The sequence below is a fragment of the Schistocerca serialis genome, chromosome 10 (genome assembly GCF_023864345.2).
Source record: "Schistocerca serialis cubense isolate TAMUIC-IGC-003099 chromosome 10, iqSchSeri2.2, whole genome shotgun sequence".
Taxonomy (NCBI): Eukaryota; Metazoa; Arthropoda; class Insecta; order Orthoptera; family Acrididae; genus Schistocerca; species Schistocerca serialis.
This window is the reverse complement of record NC_064647.1, coordinates 84,055,752-84,068,173: the sequence shown is the minus strand read 5'-3', so window position 1 is coordinate 84,068,173 and position 12,422 is coordinate 84,055,752. Positions and strand designations below refer to the sequence as shown.

Below are 12,422 nucleotides of genomic sequence, written 5' to 3'. Positions count from 1 at the left end.
ATCGCTGTGTTGTCAGGGGGCTACAACCTAGAGGGTACGTGACGACCCCACCACAACGGGCTGGCTACCGTGCTAGATTTCAGGTGCCATGGAAAGTCCATCAGGATCGTAGGTGCAGATGGGGACGCACTATGGGCGAAGCTTGTGCAACCCATCAGGTGTTTAGGCCCAAATTTATGAACAGTGAGTGCAGTTACGACGCCGTTACGATGATGAGTGCCAAGGTCTTAGTGCACTGAGGACCGATGATACACCACGTAAGGTGTCCTTCCCCAAAAGGCTCGTACTTCTGTAGAATTTTGAAAAATGGAGGTCAAACCCCAATGGGGACCATCAAATTGAAGGCCAAAATGGTTGAAACTCCTTTTAGTCGCCTCTTACGACAGGCAGGAATACCTCGGGCCTATTCTTACCCTGGACCCGCAGGGGGACTTGGGTTTTCCCTGGCTGGAAGGACCTCACTGATTCAGTCTCCAGGACTGAGGATGAGCGTGAAGTCCTACGACCAGACAGGGCTCTTCAATCACCGGCGTGTGTCGTCTTTCCCACTAGCAGAAATCTGGGAAGGGAGTGACCCAAGGGACCCCTTCCTAGCAGGAGGAGCTGAAGAAGACTTATGCTCCTCCGCCTCAGAAGTGGAAACTGATCCCCGATGGTTGGCGGGGGTGTTGCTTGCGAGAGCAATAGGGAGAGAAGTGTCCCCCCACCGTCAAGAGGACAGGTGTAGTCTTCTGGTTCTTAGAGGTGACAGGAATGTGAGGAACTGATGGGGCAACAACTGTTCTCGTAGCAGCTGTGTAAGAGGAGGTCATAGCCACAGGATGTAGGTGCTCAAATTTCCTCTTAGCCTCAGTGTAGGTCAGTTGGTCGAGTGTCTTATATTCCATGATTTTCCTCTCCTTCTGTAAAATCGTGCAGTCTGGCGAGCAAGGTGAATGGTGCTCTCTGCATCTGACACAGGTGGGAGGTGGGGCACATGGAGTATTGGGATGTGATGGATGTCCACAATTTCGACATGTGACATTGGAAGTACAGTGGGAAGACGTATGGCCGGACTGCCAGCACTTAAAGCATATATGGCTTGCACCATGTCCTTCTCGGGCAATGTGTCACCCTCAAAGGCCAAGATGAAGGAACCGGTGGCAACCTGATTATCCGTCAGACCCTGATGGACGCGCTAGACATTCACCTCCCCACTCTAAATTGACGCGCAGCTCGTTTTAGACTGCAAAAAAAGATCGCTGTTGAATATAATACCCTGGACCATATTTAAGCTCTTATGGGGCGTGATGGTAACAGAAACATCCCCCAATTCATCAGAAGCGAGTAATGCCCATGACTGGGCAGAGGATGCTGTGTTTATCAAGACTGACCCAGAGTGCATTTTGGACAAGCCCTCCACCTCCCCAAACTTGTCCTCCAAATGCTGCTGGACATGGACATCAACTCTCGTACATACAAGGTACCAGGGCGAATAAGCTTCACTGCCATCCTTAGCTTGGTGTTCCTCCTAGGGTGTTACCAGGGTGAGGAACAATTTGGGGGCATATTTCTTAACATTGAAGTTAGACTTCGCCCACTTAGAGACTGCTGGTGGTGAACCACCAGCAAGAGATGATGTACTACGCTTCATGGCGTGTCATTTGCCCTGCACCACCCAGCCTCAGCTAGGGCCACCTGGCAGGATGGCTATTGTCGGAAGTCCTGATGCCCCAGGGAGATGGGCATCTACTCCTTGGCATAAGTGGGGAGTTAACAGCGCAGGCATCAGCAGAGCAATCCCTGTGTTGCCAGGAGGCTACAACCTACAGGGTACATGGTGGCCTCACCATGCTGGATATGAGGCGCTAAGAAGTCCATGGTCATTGTCGGCGCAGAAAGCGACACTTCATAGTGCATGGTGGAAAATGCACCCAGGAAGGTGTCCTTGCCCAAGAGATGGAGAATGATCAGGGCTGCAATGCAATGACGAGAAAGTGGGCTAAGGATCTTAATCCACAATGGATACAATGCACCGTGTCAGGCGCCTTTCCTCAACTGGTTCGCTCTTCGGGAAAATTTAGAAAGATGGTGGTCAAACCTAACATGGGACCATCACATAGAGGCCGAAACGTGAGAGACTCCTTTTAGTCGCCTCTTACGACAGGCAGGAATATACCTTGGGCCTATTCTAACCCCTGGATCTGCAGGGGGAGGGGGGGGTTACGCGAGGGAACGGAATATGGTAGAATCTTTGTCATAGCGGCGGCATAGGCTGATGTCATATGCACACAATGTAGCCTCTCATATTTTCTCTTAGCCTCAGTGTAGGTCAGTTGTTCCAGGGTCTTGTATTTCATTAATTTTCTTTCTTTCTGGAGAATCCTGCAGTCTGGCAAGCAAGGCACATGGTGCTCTCTGCAGTTGACAGAGATGGGAGGTGGGTCACAGGGAGTACTGGGATGTGAAGGATGTCCACAATCCCGCCAGGTGACACTGGAAGTACAGTAGGAAGGCGTATGTCCGAATTTCCAGCACTTAAGTACCGCATCGGGGGAGGGGTATATGGCTCTACATCACAGCGGTAGACCATCACCTTGACCTTCTAGGGTAATGTGTCACCCTCGAAGGCCAAGATGAAGGCACCTGAGGCAACCCGATTATCCCTCGGGCCCCAATGGACATGCCAGATGAAATGGACACTTCGCCACTCTAAATTGGGGCTGCAAAAGAAGGTCCGTGTGAAATATGATATCCTGGACCATATTTAAGCTCTTATGGTGCGTGAATGAAACAGAAACACACACACCCCCCCCCCCCCCCAGCTTGTCACAGGCGAGTAGTGCCCGTGACTGCACAGAGGATGCTGTCCTCCCATGGTGTCGCCAGGCAGCAGCGAGGGGGGGAGGGGACGATTTGGGGTTGTATTTCTTAGCATTGAAGTTAGACCTTAGACCTTGATTGCTTAGAGACTGCTGGTGTTTGACCACCAGCAAGAGATGGCGTACTACACTTCATAGCGTGTCACCCACCATGATGGCACCCAAACCGAGCAGGGGCCCTCCCCACGGGTGACACCCAGCCGCAGCATATGCCACCTGGCAGGATGGCCACTGCTGGCGGTCTCGATGCCCCAGGGGGATGGGCACATACTCCGTGGCATATGTGGGGAGTTAATGGCGCAGGCATCAACAGAGGGATCCCTGTATTGTCAGGGGGCTACAACCAACAGGGTACATGGCGGCCCCACCACAAACGACTGGCTACTGTGCTGGATATCAGGTGCAAAGAAGTCCATTAGCAAAGTCAGCGCAGAAAACGATACTGCACAGTGGATGGATGAAAACGCATCCAGAAGGGTGACCCTGCCCAATAGCTGGAGAATGGGCGGAAGTGCAGGTCCACGTCAACGAAGGATGCGCATGATGGACACAGTGCACCATGTAAGGTGCCCTTCCCCAATTGGCTTGCTCTTTGGAAAAATTTGGAAGAATGGAGATCAAACCCTGGAGGGGACCTTTACATAAAGGCCGAAACGTATGAGACTCCTTTTAGTTGCCTCTTATGACAGGTAGGAATATCTCGGGCCTATTCTAACCCCCGGACCCGCAGGGGGAAGCAATGTAATGTCACTTTGAAAAATCTATAGAATAAGAAGTCTATACACAATATTTAATTTCAATAATCACTACTTGGTGGCTATTTTATGTACAATTAATTCATGAAAAGAGGATGGGGGATGTAACACAGAACACAATCAATACGTTTGCAGTTCTCCTTTTGGTAGTTTAGAGAAAAACAGAATTAAAAATTGCTGTCGGCAGGTTAAGGTATAATGTTCAGAGGGCGACAATCTTATCAGAAACGCTATATAGTAAAATGAACTTGAAAGTCTGGGAAAGACAGATTTCTGGGGTAAATTTGAGCGCGTATCAAAAGGACAGGCTAATGTGAAACAGATGTGGTGTATTTGTTGCAGCAGACGAAAAACTCAAATCCACAGAAAGAAACTGGAGTTGCATACAAGATCGTTAGGGAAGGACTCAGTATTGGGGTGGGCATAAAATGATAATTGCATCCTCCTATCACCCACCACACTCTTCTCCTGAGGTAACCAAAACTTAAGAGAAAACTTCAGTTCACTTGTACCTAAGTTCCCCATGATACTATAACTATGTCCTCTGAACATTATACCTTAATCTGTCGATGACAATTTTTAATTCTGTTTTTTCTACACTACCAAAAGGAGAACTACTAATCCAACAACAAATTCAGAAATTTACAGTTTTGTTTTTGTTAGCAGTGGGAGCAACAAGACGTACTGTGAAGTACTACTAAATGCCATTTCTGAAACTGACTTGGTACAGATACTTCAGAAGTACACTCATGATTGAAATATAGTACATCTAATGGCAACAAATAGACCTGACCTCATTTGAGGATGACCACATTGAAACTGGTATCAGCAACTGTTGTGTCGGTAGCTGGGCCGACACCGTGAAGTTGAGATGGCTGAAAATGCACGCAAGACTAAAGCAGACGGGCGTGAAGTCTGGAACATGAGAACTTATAAATGAATAAGAAGAAAAGTATGTAGATGCTTATTACTTATCTTTTAATTAGTCCTTGGAATACATCTCTCTTGAATACTCGTAAGCTATAGGCACGGATACAAATGGCGCCTTGCTAGTTCGTAGCCATTAACTTAGCTGATGGCTATTCTGTCTCTCGGCTAATGAGAGAGAAAGGCTTCGTACATCTGGTCGGTAGCTAGGTTCTCGTACAACTGGGCCGAGTCCACTCTCGTATCACGAGACCTGCCTTGGTGGTGGCGCTAGGTCTGCGATCACAGTGGCGACACGCGGGTCCGACATGTACTAAATGGACCGCGGCCGATTTAAGCTACCACCTAGCAAGTGTGGTGTCTGGCGGTGACACCACAGCAACCATGATGTGTTTGTCGCAACAATGAACACCAAAGTGCAGAGGGCAGCTAAACCAAGGAGAAAGCCATATATGTTCAACAAATTAGATAAAAAAAGCAGTAGTATCGTATCTCAATGAGGAAACTTTTGGCTCAGGTCAGGACTATGCAGTGGAAACATTGCTCAAGTATAAAGAACAGTTGACCATGGATAGATATATACCCAGCAGTGCAGTTCATTATGGGAGGCATCCTCCATGGTATACTGCAACTGTAAAGAAATCTCAAGGAATCAGAGACTACTGCATAACAGGTATCAAACAAAGCATACGGCTATAGAGAGAGATGCTGAATGAAACGCACTTAGCAGTCACGAGAATAATGTATGAAGGCTTCAATGACTACTGCAGCAGAAACTGTCAAATGATTTTTCACAGAACCCAAAGAAATTCTGATCGTATGTAAAGGCTGTTAGTGGCATCAAAGTTAGTGTCCAGTAATTCGTGGATGAGACAAGAACTGAAATTGAGGGTAGCAAGGCAAAAGCTGAAATGGTGAACTCCATTTTCAAATGTTCCTTTACAAAGGAAAACCCAAGAGGATTACCTAGATTTAAACCTTGTGTCACTGAAAAGACAAGTGAAAGCATTAGTAGTGTCAGTGGTGTTGAGAAAGAGCTGAAATCATTAAAACTGAAGAATGTTCCAGTGCCCAAACGAATCCATCTCAGATTCTATACTGAATTTGCAGCTGAGTTAGCCACTCTGTTAACTATAATCTTTCGTAAATCCCTCAAATAAATATCGTGCCCAGTGGTTGGAAGAAAGCACAGGTCACACCCATTTACAAGGAGGGCTGTGGAAGTCATCCACAAAACTACCATCCAATATCCTTGACATCGATTTATTGAAGAATCTTAGAACATACTCTGAGCTCAAACATAATGAGGTATCTCTAGCAGGGATTCCGAAAACATCGATCATCCGAAACGCAGCTGTCACCTTTTCCAATTGACGTACTGTAAGATTTGGATCGAGGCAATCAAATAGAATCAGTATTTCCAATTTCTGAGAACTATTTAACTCTGTACCACATACATGCTTATTATCTAAATAATGATCATATGCATACGCAAAATTTGATTTTTTTGGGAGGGTGAGTTAGCGACAGATGTAGAAATAACTTCGGGTTCGTCCCCAGGTAGCATGTTGGGATCCTTGGTGTTTGTTGTATATTAATGACCTTGTGGATGATATTAATAGTAACCTTAGACTTTTTGTAAGTGACACAGTTATCTGTAATAAAGTACTCTCTGAAAGAAGCTGCATAAATATTCAATCAGAGCTTGCAAATATTTCAAAGTGCTGCAAAGATTGGCAACTTGCTTTATAATGTCCAGAAATGTAAAATTGCTTACTTCACTAAATGAAAGAAGGTAGTATCCTCAAACAACGTAGGAAAAGATAGATTGATATGCACCGTAAAGAAGACATGTTAATTTGCAGAGAGGCGCAATTAGAAGAGACTTACACAAAGCTTTCAATCACAGCCCTCATAAGCAAAAGAGAAACACACACCACACACCATTCGCACACACCAGCAAGCACACCTCATGCACAAATGATCACCAACTCCAGCAGTTTGGGCCGGAATGTAGTATCCCGTGGCTATAATATCGATGAGTCACAGTTGGAACAGTTAACTCATACAAGTACCTAAGTGTAACACTTTGTAGGGATATGAAATGGAATGAGGACATAGACTCAGTCGTGGGGAAAAGAAGTGGTAGACTTCAGTTTATTTTTAGAATACTGGGGATATGCAGTCAGCCCACAGAAGAAATTGCTTACAAATCACTCATGCGACCCATACAAGAATATTGCTCAAGTGTGTGGGACCCATATCAGATAGGACTAACAGTGCATATTGCACACATAAAGAAAAGGGCAGCACAAATTGTCACAGGGTTCTTTGACCTGTGAGAGGTATGACAGAGATGCTGAAGAAATTGAACTGGTAAACTCTTGAAGATAGACGTAAACTATCCTGGAAAGCCTACTTTCAAAGTTTCAAGAAACGACTTTAAATGATGCCTCTAAGAATATACTAAACCTCCTACATATCACTCCCATAGGGATCATCATGGCAAGATTAGATTAATTACAGCACACACAGAATCATTTAAACAATTGAAGGAGTTAGTGGAAGGCCTAATATTCCAAGAAAAGGGAGATTACACTAAGAGAGTCATTTTGTAGTCATCTGTATCTGCTAGCCAGAGAATGAAGAATGGGGAATATTCCAATGGAACTTCAGTGATATAATTGAGACTGAAAACTTGTGTGAATGGGAGAGATATAATATTCTAGGTAGGCTATCTTATTATGTTTCCACTCAAAGGTGCACAATTGTTTTAGAAGTTTAGAAATGGTGGGAGACTGAGTTGATGATGAGAGCTAGATTTGTTGATGGAAGTTCTTTAACAATGTAAGTTGGAGCTGCTTGTTGCATGGATGTGTTTATGTTCAGTAGGTAGTAGTTATTTCTCAGTGAGTGAGCGTTCTTTTGGGTTCTGTGAAACATGTCCGAGTCAAATGAGGATGTGACTGAGCCTAGAAGAAAGCGAACAAAGATAAGCATTAAGGGGCTCCGGAAAGGCTCAAAATCATGAAAAGTTCAATTTTTACTTTTTTGCGTTTTCTGAATCTGCAGACTATTATCTTTTAATAGATATATAATTTATTCAATTCCGAAGACTACAACTATTTTTAAATTTTTTTTGAAATGTGTTCTACATGGGCGTGACCCACTGTGGTGCTGTTAAACTGCTGTCAAATGGTGTTATTATTAACGTCCGTGTGCATCAGGTACATTTTAGTGATGTGAGATAAAGTATGTGTTGTGGCTAACCTGTGATAGTTCAATATATATCGCTGGTGTGATTGTCGATTGTTTCATGTTTATTTACTCTGTCGTTATCTCGAAAATATTCGTAATTAATTATGTTTCTTGAGTCTCTGTTTTGTTGAAGTATAATAATGAGTAAAAGTAAAGTTATTAGAAATCCTCTGAAGGCTTTTAAGAAAAGGAGAAATGTTGGAAAGCCAAAGATATGTGTTATTACTGTAAACAATAAAGATGATAACCAAGTGAGTGAACCTAATCTCTCAAGTACACCTGCCCATAGCAGTCAAAGTGGGAAAGAAAATACTTCACACAAGAAGCTTGGTTCAATGAGTGAAAACTATGAATGTTTTATGGGCGAATCGGATGTGAATGAAATATTTGATATGTCGGTTCTCAAAGGAATTTTTTCAAACTGTGTAAGATGTATTCATTGTAGTGAAGCTGGTCTGGAACTCTCCATAATAAAGCACGTAGGACTTGCTAGTGAAATACAACTGAAATGTGATAAGTGTTCATACATGACCACCGTTTGGAACAGTGTTGCAGTAACTGCAACTGAAGAAAATGGTAGCAAAATCTATGAACACAACAACGAGCGATGCTTGCTTTAGACAAGGAACGACTTCGGGCTGCAGACAGGGCTGTAAAGAGTCTAGAAATACAAGCAAGAGTAAACAGGAGGAGGAACAAGAGGAAGCTGGAGGAGGAGTTTGCAGAGGATGAAGATAATCCATCCTATGGACCTGGAATGCACTAAAAAGTTAATCCAATCTTTGTCGCTCAATTCCCAAAACTTTTATTTTCTCATACTAATTACATGTTTTCTAAGGATCTTCCAAACATATTTGTTTCAAACTTTCAGTAAATGTTACACAGTACCTTCTGCATAATTTAACACAGCCTTTTTCCAAAAAACTGTATATTTTTGAATATATAAATAAAAAATTGCAAAAAAATGTTGTGAATTTTCATTACAATTGAAAAAAAATCATCTTTAATAACTGAACTAAAATTTTGTAAAATCCCTGTGTTAAGTTGTAGCCCATATTCCAATAAATAATCTGTAAAAAGTTCAACTTCCTACCTCAAATACTTTGTGAGGAAAGATGTAATTTATAAGAGTTATTTTAACATTGCAAGTATAGGGCGTTCCAGAGCCCCTTAAAGGAAATGGAGAAACTAGCCCAACAAAGAGGTTGAGAATTTGCCACAAGCAAGCGTTATTTGGTCCACATTGTTTATATTGTAGGAACTACATGGCTGGTTTCATGCTTTCAAGAAACAGAGTGTGATCAACAATTTGTATAGTACATCCGAAAATGAAAAACACACATATTTGTCAGGACTGATAGAAAGATAGGATGTTGCTAGACACTGACCAGCTACAAAAAGTTCCAAACACAACATATCATCCATCAAACACTTCATACAGAAAGAATTCAATCAGCTTGAAATTTGTCATAAGGTCCATGTTAGTTTGCATGCTGTCTCAAAGTAGTGCAATGTTTAAACAAGCTTTAGAGAGTAATAAGTCGTCTACTGACATGACAGGAAAGCATTCAAACCATGTAAATACTCTTGACAGAACAACCCTAGCTAAAATTGGTGAACATACCTCCTAATTTCTAAAACACTAGTCACACTACATTTCCATTCCCAGAACGTATTTGGGGTCCAGTTTAACAGTTCAAAAAATGCACAAACTTATCACTGAAAATCATCCCGAGCTCAGCAAAGCAAAACATTTTAAAGAGAACTATGACCACAAGTTTGGTAGGCCACAAGTCGATGTTTGGTGAACCTGCAAAGATCTGAATATAAAAATAAAATCTTCATGTCTTAATAAGGTAGCAAAGAGAGCAGCTGTCACTGAGCCAATGGTTCACAAAGGCGCACCAAGAAGTTTTACCAGAAGTGCAGAAAGACACTGAAATCTGCAGGACTAGAATTAATGTATGGCCATTGATTTTGATTTTATGCACAGGCTACCTTTGCCATTTTTACTAGTCCAGGAAATGTTTTATCTGCATAAACTTGGGTTTTATGTTTTTAACATTCATGATATAGAAAACAAGATATCAGTTCTTTACACATATGGGTCATTTTCAAAAATCATGCATATTTGTGTCCCATGTCATAATATGTTTAATTTAAAGGCACTTAAGTTTTTTTTTCCAAATATCTGAGTTAAGTGAGAAATTTATCTTTTAGCTAGGCAGTGATTTTGTTTTAAAAAGACAAATTTAGGCTCTTATGATTTTTAAAATATTAAAAAGTTAGCACCATGCATCGAAATAATCCTACTTTATTTGCTTTTTAAAAAGTAGTGATGGAATTATGTAACTTTTATATGCTTGCTGAGCAGGTTTATATTAATGTTTTACACAATAGCCTAATGTCTTTTTGGTTTCCACAGCTGTTCGCTGTGCTCACAGCCTTCCTTCAGGCTAGGGCTTGAGACTTTTAGGGCCATTTGTTTGTATTTCCTAAAAATGAGGATGACTCTCATACAGATGATGTTAAATCATGACAATTTGAAATCCTCCAAACATCAATAACTGGGGACAGTACTACTTTGATGATTTGAAAAATTATAATATTTCAGCTTGATACACCATTTGTATCTTGATCTGTTCATATTGCAATGTAAAACAAACAATAAATAATTCACTTTATGTTTCACTGGCTATTATTAATTTCTAACTTCACAGTATTCAGATATTTTAGGCAGTTCTCACCTCCATTACTACCAAACTCACCTCCGTTACTACACTGAATAAATTTTTTAGTTCTTTTCAAAAAATACAATATTTTTTTGGGACCACTATTGGAGTCCTGATTTACTTGACTATGCTAACATAAAATATATGAAACTTAATTATTTTCACAATAAAAACAATATATATATATATATATATATATATATATATATATATATATTCCTGCAGAAGTGAAAGAACTGCATATACGGGGTGTTACAAAATGGTACGGCCAAAGTTTCAGGAAACATTCCTCACACACAAATAAAGAAAAGATGTTATGTGAACATGTGTCCGGAACCGCTTAATTTCCATGTTAGAGCTCATTTTACTTTCGTCAGTATGTACTGTACTTTCTCGATTCACCGCCAGTTGGCCCAATAGAAGGAAGGTAATGTTGACTTCGGTGCTTGTGTTGACATGCGGTTCATGCACGATGGAGCTCCCGTACATTTCAGTCGAAGTGTTCATACGCTTCTCAACAACAGATTAGGTGACCGATGGATTGGTAGAGGCAGATCAATTCCATGGCATCTACGCTCTCCTGACCTCAACCCTCTTGACTTTCATTTATGGGGGCATTGAAAGCTCTTGTCTGTGCAACCCCGGTACCAAATGTAGAGACTCTTCATGCTCGTATTGTGGACGGCTGTGATACAATATGCCATTCTACAGGGCTGCATCAGCACATCAGGGATTCCATGCAACGGAGGGTGGATGCATGTATCCTTGCTAACGGAGGACATTTTGAACATTTCCTGTAACAAAGTGTTTGAAGTCACGCTGGTACGTTCTGTTGCTGTGTGTTTCCATTCCATGATTAATGTGATTTGAAGAGAAGTAATAAAATGAGCTCTAACATGGAAAGTAAGCATTTCCGGACGCATGTCCACATAACATTTTCTTTGTTTGTGTGTGAGGAATGTTTTCTGAAAGTTTGGCCGTACCTTTTTGTAACACCCTGTATTTAGCAATACATGTGTTGGACAGAATCACAAACATACATAAACACTGACAATTACCAGGAATGGGTAGATTCTCAATCATCAGCCACTACTATCCAGTCTGAGGACACAGAACTTTTCTTGCCCCATGACAGTCATTCCAAGACTTAATTGGATTTATTTGCCTGAAGAGTATCAGGAACTCATTCGAACTGCAAAGGAACACTAACTCCCTTTTGTAGTTAAGTCTTAAAACCAACCAAGTACTGAACTTCAAGGATTGGTGTCCCTGATACTTCAAGAAGGCAGTCAAGAATATCAAAAGTGGTGGTTCGTTCAACACTACTACACGCAGACATTTGGAGTACAGTAATAAATTTAAAGGATATGGGAAAGCTTTTGAGTTCAATGATGGCCTAGTTGAGAGGACATTCAAGCTGAAGAAAGAATAGAATGTGCTGCTCGCAAAGACAAAACGTATGCTGGAAAAGTAGCTATCATCTCTGCGAAGCAGTACGACATCTAAATGGTCAAACACAATGTACCTGAAAAACATAGATCATTTTATGACGAGATTGTTCAGTGTCCTACTTCTGAGACAGTGAACAGTGACACTGATGAATGAGGCACCTCGAGATGATTCTCTGAATTTTATTAGGTCAACTTTTTGTTCTTTTCGTAAATATAATACCCACTGTCTTCATTATTTTGTTTCGGATTATTTTCTGCCCCAATAGTCTTTCATATCAATATTTATAAAGGCGTTTAAACACTGAGTGGAAAAAAGATAATATTCCAGCATGTTTCACCATTAATAAGTCGTTAACTAATGACACTCCTATTATGACATTTTGAGACGTTGCGTCTTGCTACTAGTACTACAACTGCTTAACAGAGAATTTTTCATTA

The 12,422-nt window shown here is 41.6% G+C and overlaps 1 protein-coding gene across 1 annotated transcript in view; it reads right to left on the bottom strand.

The window, feature by feature from the left end:
* LOC126424803 (uncharacterized) overlaps window positions 1-12,422 on the bottom strand; it is a 154,076-nt gene that overhangs the window by 141,051 nt on the left and 603 nt on the right. The window lies entirely within an intron of this gene.